This window comes from Apium graveolens, chromosome 8, assembly GCF_009905375.1.
Source record: "Apium graveolens cultivar Ventura chromosome 8, ASM990537v1, whole genome shotgun sequence".
Classification (NCBI taxonomy): domain Eukaryota; kingdom Viridiplantae; phylum Streptophyta; class Magnoliopsida; order Apiales; family Apiaceae; genus Apium; species Apium graveolens.
The window spans coordinates 104144970-104152953 of NC_133654.1; the positions used below are offsets into that span (position 1 = coordinate 104144970).

At 36.0% G+C, this 7984-nt stretch overlaps 1 pseudogene; it reads left to right on the plus strand.

Annotated features, from left to right (window-relative positions):
- Window positions 1-5845, plus strand: part of LOC141679826 ((3S,6E)-nerolidol synthase 1-like) — a 29445-nt pseudogene extending 23600 nt beyond the window's left edge.
- The last annotated feature ends 2139 nt before the right edge of the window (window positions 5846-7984 follow it).

Below are 7984 nucleotides of genomic sequence, written 5' to 3' on the forward strand. Positions count from 1 at the left end.
CTCCTTTTTTCTTGGACACGACCTAAGACTTTTACTACTTCTACTCTTTTTCCATGCATCAATATATGTGCATCAATATATGTGTCTCAGTGTAAACAAGTAGACTTCCATCTGCATCCTTTAAATTTTTCATGCTTAGCTTTTATGATCCTGGCTGGCTAATCTGTATTTGTCCAGTCTTCACAATCTTATCATATTATTTGTAGTGCTTCCATTATTACATACGTAAATTACTTATCATATACATAGGGTTTGACTTTCTAACACTCCCCCTCAAACCCGACTTTGCATTCCGAGTTTTTCTTTCATTTTATAAAACATCTCTGGCTTCAACGGCTTCGTGAAAATATCTGCTAAATTTTCTTCTGTTCTACAGTGTACTAGCTCCACAATTTTTTCGTTCACTTGTTCACGAAGAAAAATGATATTTTATGTTGATGTGTTTGTTGCGACTGTGTGACACCGGATTTTTCGCAAGTGAAATTGCTGATTTGTTTTCCACAAAAATAGTAACCGGTTCTTCCTTGACAAGATTTAACTCGCCCAATACGTAGTCTAGCCACATAGCCTGACATGCGCATGTTGCTGTTGCGATGTATTCTGCCTCACATGTTGAGAGAGAAACTGTTTGTTGCTTCTTTGAGGACCACGAAAAAATTGCAGAACCAATGTGAAAAGCATAACCCGAAGTGCTTTTCCTGTCATCCATGTCACCACCGTAATCATTGTCTGAGTAGCCTACTAATTTTGAATCTTGAGAGTATGTGTAAAATAAGCCATGATCAAGTGTACCTTTTATGTACCTCAAAATTCTTTTAGCTTCCATGAAGTGATCTTGTTTCGGTTTCTCCATGTACCTACTAACCAATCCAACTGCATACATAATATCGGGACGAGTAAAAGTTAGGTACCTCAGACTTCCAACCAAACTTTTGAACAACGTCGGATTTACCAACTCCCTTGTTGAATCAACTCTGAGCTTTATGCTCGGTTCTGCTGGTGTGCTTACTGGCTTGCATTCCTCCATTCTGAACTTCTTTAAAATCTACTCCGCATATTTTTTCTGAGACATAAAAATCCCATCTTTGTTTTGCTTCACCTCGACTCCAAGAAAGTATGACATTTGACCAATATCTGTCATCTCAAATTCGTTAGTCATAACTTTCTTAAAATCATCAAACATACCAGGATTGTTTCCATTAAAGATCATGTCATCCACGTATAAGCAAATGATCATAATATCTCCCACTGAATTTGATTTTGTGTAGAGAGCATGCTCGTATGGACTCTTCACAAAACCATTTTTCTGAAAATACTCATCAACCCTTGTGTTCCACGCTCTCGGTGCCTGTTTTAGGCCTACAAAGCTTTCTTTAGCCGGTAGACTTTATCTTCTTGGCCTTTATGAACATATCCTGGAGATTGTTCGATGTAGACTTCTTCTTCGAGATAACCATTTAGAAATGCCGACTTCACGTCTATCTGAAAAATCTTTCATTGATTTTGAGTGGCAATTGCTGTAAGAAGTCTGATGGTGTCAACTCGTGCAACTGGAGCAAACACCTTATCATAGTCAATGCCATATCGCTGCTTGTAGCCTTTAGCCACTAGCCTCGCCTTGTGCTTTTCCACTTCACCATCCTGATTTGTCTTTGTCTTGTAGACCCACTTGACGCCAATTGTTTTATATCCTTCTGGAAGATCTGTGAGCTCCCATGTATTATTTTTCTTGATTGCGCCAATTTCTTCATCCATGGCTTTGTTCCATTTGCTTTATTCAGAAGTTTCTTCAAATGTAACTGGATCACATTCAGCCATTAAAAAAAATAGAGAATAATCAAAGGTTATTTGTACCGGACTTGTTGCTTCATAAATATTATCCAGACTCCGCATCTTTCTCGGTGCTCCCCCTGAACTGCTGCTTCCTCCCGCGGATGGTGTCGATCCAGGTGTTTATTGATTTGGACTTGGTGGAGGAGTTTGATCATCATCTCCGTCATCTTCATTGTTGAGGTTGTCACCGTCATCATCATCACCATTAAAGAATAAGCCGACAACTTTTCTTTCTTCCTCGCTCCGTCTCCAGTAATCTGATTCATCGAACTCAACATCTCGAGAAATGATTAATTTCTTCATTAGAGGATTGTAGAGTCTGTATGTCTGACTTCTTTTGTCATATCCGGTAAAGATGCATTTCTCGCCTTTATCATCCAACTTCTTTCTTTTCTGATCAGGAACATGGGCATATGCAATACACCCAAAAATTCTGAGATGTCCAACTGATGGTTTGCTACCACTCCATGCTTCATTCGGAGTTTTGTTTCTGACACTTTTTGTTGGACAACGATTCAACAAATAAACTGCACATTGAACGGCTTCCACCCAGAATGTTCTTGGCAAGTGCTTTGCTTTCACCATACTCCTTTCCATGTCAAGAATTGTGCGGTTTTTCCTTTCTGCAACACCATTTTGTTGAGGAGTATATGTCGTTGTCAACTGATGATTGATTCCATGTGCTCTACAAAAACTTCTGAACAAGTTTGAAATATACTCGCCTCCTCTATCTGATCTGAGTATCTTCAAATAATGTCCACTTTGTTTTTCCGCCAGTGCTTTGAACTCCTTGAATTTATCAATAGCCTCCGATTTTTCTTTGATGATATACACCCAACTTTTCCTGCTAAAATCATCTATAAATGTTAGATAATACCTATTACCTCCAAGTGATGGGATATCAAATGGACCAGCTATATCTGTGTGAACTATCTCCAATGGTCTCCTGGCTCTCCATGATTTTCCAACGGGAAAACTTTGTCAATGTTACTTCCCCTTTACACATGCTTCACACAAATTTTCTGGTTCATTGATTTCTGGCAAATCGTCCACCATTTTTGTCTTTGAAAATAATTTCAGGCCAGAAAATCCAAGATGACCATATCTCAAATGCCACAACCACGAGTCATTTTTAATGACCGACTTTAAGCACTTCTGCACATTCGTTTGCATATCAAGCGTAAACAAACGATTCTTTGACATCTCCACATTTGCAATCAATTCCCGAGCTTGATTTCTGATAATGAGGGAATTGTCCTGCAACTGTATATTATATCCTTTCTCCACAAGTTGGCCAAGAGTGATAATATTATTTTTCAATGCAGGAATATAATAAACATCATTTATATATTTCTTTTCACCTTTCTTTGACATGATCGTGACGGTACCTTTTCCTTTCACCGGAATCTTTGACGAGTCACCAAAAGTAACTTCTCCGATGATGGTGTCGTCTATCTCCATGAATAATTCCTTGTGACCAGTCATGTGATTACTGGCCCCTGAGTCAAGATACCAAAAATTCTTCTTGCTTTCCTCATCTCCTTTGTAAGTGAGGAACATAGCAGTGCCAACGTCTTTGTCTTCTTTTGCTGCTGCAAAATGACTTCTTTCTTCCACATTTGGTGATCTACACTCGTAAATGAAATGGCCATATTTATTACAGTTATAGCACTGATATTGAGACTTATCACCTCGTTGTTGATATCCGCCTCGTCCTCAACCTCTGAAATTTTGACCACGACCAGATGGCTGATAGCCTTCAGAATTCTGGCCTCTATTGAAGGGCGGCCTTCCTCGTCCTCGTCCACCACGGTAGCCACCTCTAAAGCCACCTCTGCCACGTGCAGAACTGCTACTGCCAGAACTGTCACCAATGGACACCTTACTTTGCAACGCCTTTTCCAAATGGCTTGCATCATCATACTGGTTCATCCGTTCCTCGTGAGCTTGAAGTGAACCTACGAGCTCATCAATGGAAATTGTGGACAAGTCCTTTGACTCCTCGATATAAGTAACACCGTAATCAAATTTTCTCGTCAACGAACGGAGTAATTTTTATATCACCCGAACATCGTCGAAACTTTCACCATTTCTTTTTATCTCATTTGTTACTGTTTTCAAACTCGTAACAAATTCACCTATATTTTCTGAATTCTTCATCTTCAAATTTTCGAACTCCCCGCATAGCACCTGGAGCCGCACCTTTTTTAGTTTTTCAACTCCTTGGAATGATTTTTGCAAAATCTCCCACGCGTCTTTTGCCGTTTTTGCATTTGAAATTTTTTCAAAGGTTGATTCGTCAACTCCTTGAATAATTGTATATAACGCCTTTTTATCTTTTTTCCGGGTCTCTTTCAAAATCATCTTCTCCGCATTTGAAAGGGCCGCTTCAGTGGTAGCATCTACGGGCTCGTCATAACCACTTTCAACAATATCCCAATTATCGTATGAACCGAGTAACACCTTCATTTGGATACTCCAGTTCCCGTAATTTGTTGCCGTCAACTTTGGAATGTTGGGTTGCACCATCGTTGCCATATTCCATGAACGGAACCTTGGCTCGGATACCACTTGTTAGAAACGTAAATGGGATTTTGCTCCAATATTTTTAACACAAATATAATATATAATATATATTGTATAACAAGATTTCGGAAATAAAACGGACACACAACACTTATATATTTTTCTCTCCAACAAAAGATTACAGCTTTTCTTTCTTTTAAACACAACAGAAGGTTACAACCTTTATTTTCTAATATGAGAGCTTCGGCTCTATTTTTCCATTCTGCAAGTATTTCACTCGGTACTACTTTATATTATACAAATGCTCCTGAGCTGTGCTTTTTATAGACTTTAAAACACATGCATAGCTCAGCTCTTGCATCACCTATCATTTATTTTCTTATTTTCTGGACAACCTTGCATCTAATAGCCTACCTTGAATCTAGGAGGAGCTGCCATAATTTCTTTTATTTCTACCACCTTATGTTATTTGATTTCTTCAGCCGTGTGTTGTAGTTTGCACAACCTCCTTTTTTCTTGGACACGGCCTAAGACTTTTACTACTGCTACTCTTTTTCCATGCATCAATATATGTGTCTCAGTGTAAACATGTAGACTTCCATCTGCATCCTTTAAAGTTTTCATGCTTAGCTTTTATGATCCTGGCTGGCTAATCTGTATTTGTCCAGTCTTCACAATCTTATCATATTATTTGTAGTGCTTCCATTATTACATACGTGAATTACTTATCATATACATCTAGAAGGGTTTGACTTTCTAACAGATAGCATCAATATATGGAAGTTTGAAAACAAAAAAAAAACTTTAATATAATGACACATAGATCTGTTGATAGATCACTTTTTTTTTACATTTTCGTAGTGGGCGAGATTATGCAGTGCATTTTTAGAAGAAGCGAAATGGTTTGCTTCGGGGCACTTACCAAAAGCAGATGAATATTTGAAGAATGGGATAGCTAGTTCAGGGGTGCATGTGGCTCTTGGACACATGTTCTTTCTTATAGGAGATGGTTCAACCAAACAAGGGGCCGAGTTTGTGAAATTTGATACATGCTTATTATCTTATCATGTGGCATCAATTCTTCATCTTTGGGACGATTTGGGAAGCGCCAAGGTGACAATATATTCTCTATCTCTTATATTTAACATCTAATTATCTCATGTATTTAGCCAAGAATACTATCTTTTAAATTCATATCATGAATTAAAAGGATGAGAATTAAGATGGGAAAGACGGATCATATGTAGCTTGCTACATGAAAGAACATGAAGAAGCTTCTATTGAAGATGCCCGAAAACAAGTCAGCAAATCCATTTCAGAGACATGGAAATGCCTGAATGAAGAGTGCTTTTCGTCAAGTCAATATTCAGAAATGTTTATTGAAGGGTCTCTAAATTTTGCAAGGATGGTGCCACTGATGTACACATATGATGACAGTCAAAACCTCCCACTTCTTGACGAGTATACATGCAAGCAATTGGTCTAGAGAAAGAATGTTATCAGAAAGCCAGTGTCCTCTTGATCATTGCAATTCCAATCCTAAATATAAAATAATTGTTGTAATTTTCGTGACCTGATATCAAACAGTGATATTTGTTGTTAAAATACAATATGAACTTAAATGCTTATTGCAACCAAATTTTTCAAAATTCTATATCTCTCTTTTAACTTCCATTTTGCATTTTATAAATTTCACATGGGGTTAGTAAATTAAAAATTAAAATTTTATATCTAGTCAATTTTGTAATTACAATTATACTTTCTATGTTTGTAATTAAGTCTATAATTATATTTTAATATTCTTACTTCAATTCTTAAGCCAAAAAAATATATTAAAATTATTGGCCTACTGCGTACACTCATTTTTTTATTGACTTTAACTAGATATAAAATTTAGTATTAAATTATTAATAATTCAAATTAGTTAATTAAAAATTTTTAGTATGTGTGTATATATATTTTGATTTGCCTTCATATAATATTTTTATTCGTATTTGAATAAATTTGTTAGTAATTACTTAAACTTAATCTATTTACTTAGATTTGTCTATGTTCAAAAACTTGTTTGCAAACATGTGTAACTGACTGTAGAATTTCCCATGCATTAACTAAAATTAACCAGGAAAATTATAAACTCCCATATTTAATAATGTAACACGAAGTATACAAAATGCCACTCCTCTCAACTTTTTCATTCGTGCCTCACTATTATTGGGATATAATGGTAGTACTAGATGTGTAGAATTTTGTATAAAATATTTGTATATAATGACATGGTATTTGATGTAGGTGTTATAATTGATTTTGTTAATTTAAATGCTTTGGTCATTCCAATTAAAACAACACGTGTCATTATGTACAAAATTTTGTACACGATTCTATACACCAAGTATTTTCCCGATATAATATCTAGCGGTCCATAACTAAGACCTGGTTTCTTGATTTCTTTCTCCCATCTTTCTCTACTCTACTCATATTCACTCTCTACACAGTCTTGGTTTTCTTGATCCCCTACTTCTAACCTACAATTTGATAACTTTTTCTTATGAATTCTCCTAACTCTGAGCATTCTGATAGCATAAATTCCAATGAATTCTTGAATTTATTTGCCATATGCTGCCCCAACCTATTTTGGCTATCCCTACTGTGGAGTGTGGTTGACCACAATGTTTTTGTGGGTGAAGCTACTCAGTTAAGTCATTGGTTGCCAGAAACTACAATGGGAGTTCAAGAGCAAACCAATCTTATCATTGTTGGGGGCTTAATGAGACAAGATTCAAGACACAGTCACGGTGCTGCCGCCACTGATTCGTCTCACAAAAACTCAAATGCTACTGTTGAGAAATCGAAATCAAACGACTCAGTTCAAAACAAAGTTACTTCTATAAACCTATAACTTCTACCCAACTAGTTCCTCTTGAAGATTTACAAGATAGCTCCCATGTTCATAACGGAGTTTTAACTGTTTATGTCCTAAAAGAAACTATTGTTGCTAACAATGCTTCAATTGAGCCTTTGTTTGCTGAGCACCAAACACATCCTACTACTAGCAATGCACAGGACAAGGGAACTTGGAGTTCTACTATTACTAAGAACTAGCTCTTTAACCCGTGTAAGGCACGGGTTTGTTCAAAATATGAATAAATTGTGTAATTAATAAGTTACATGATTATTGATCTTGGCGGAAATATGTGTTGTGAAATTAATGATTTTCGAGGTGTTTCTGTCATACGATTAATGACCCTACAAATTTGCTCAACTATTTTTCTTATATACATGAAAGTTCGATATTTTTTATATATAAATACATTTAAAACTTTAAACATTATATCACATATCTCTTTCGATCTAATATTTGTGTATGTTTAGTTTCAGTCACATGATAAAAATTATGCTTTCTTATAATAGTTTCTTGTACCATTCGCACAAAAATAATTTGTGATCTTCACCCTGAAGTCTTCGTATTGTGGGATTAATGATCTCCTATGAATATGTGTCGTATGATTAATGACCCCCTAAATTTGCTCAAATGTTTTTCTTATATACATGAAAGTTCGATATTTATTATATAAATACGTTTAAAACTTTCATCGTTATATCATGTATATCGTTCGATCTAATATTT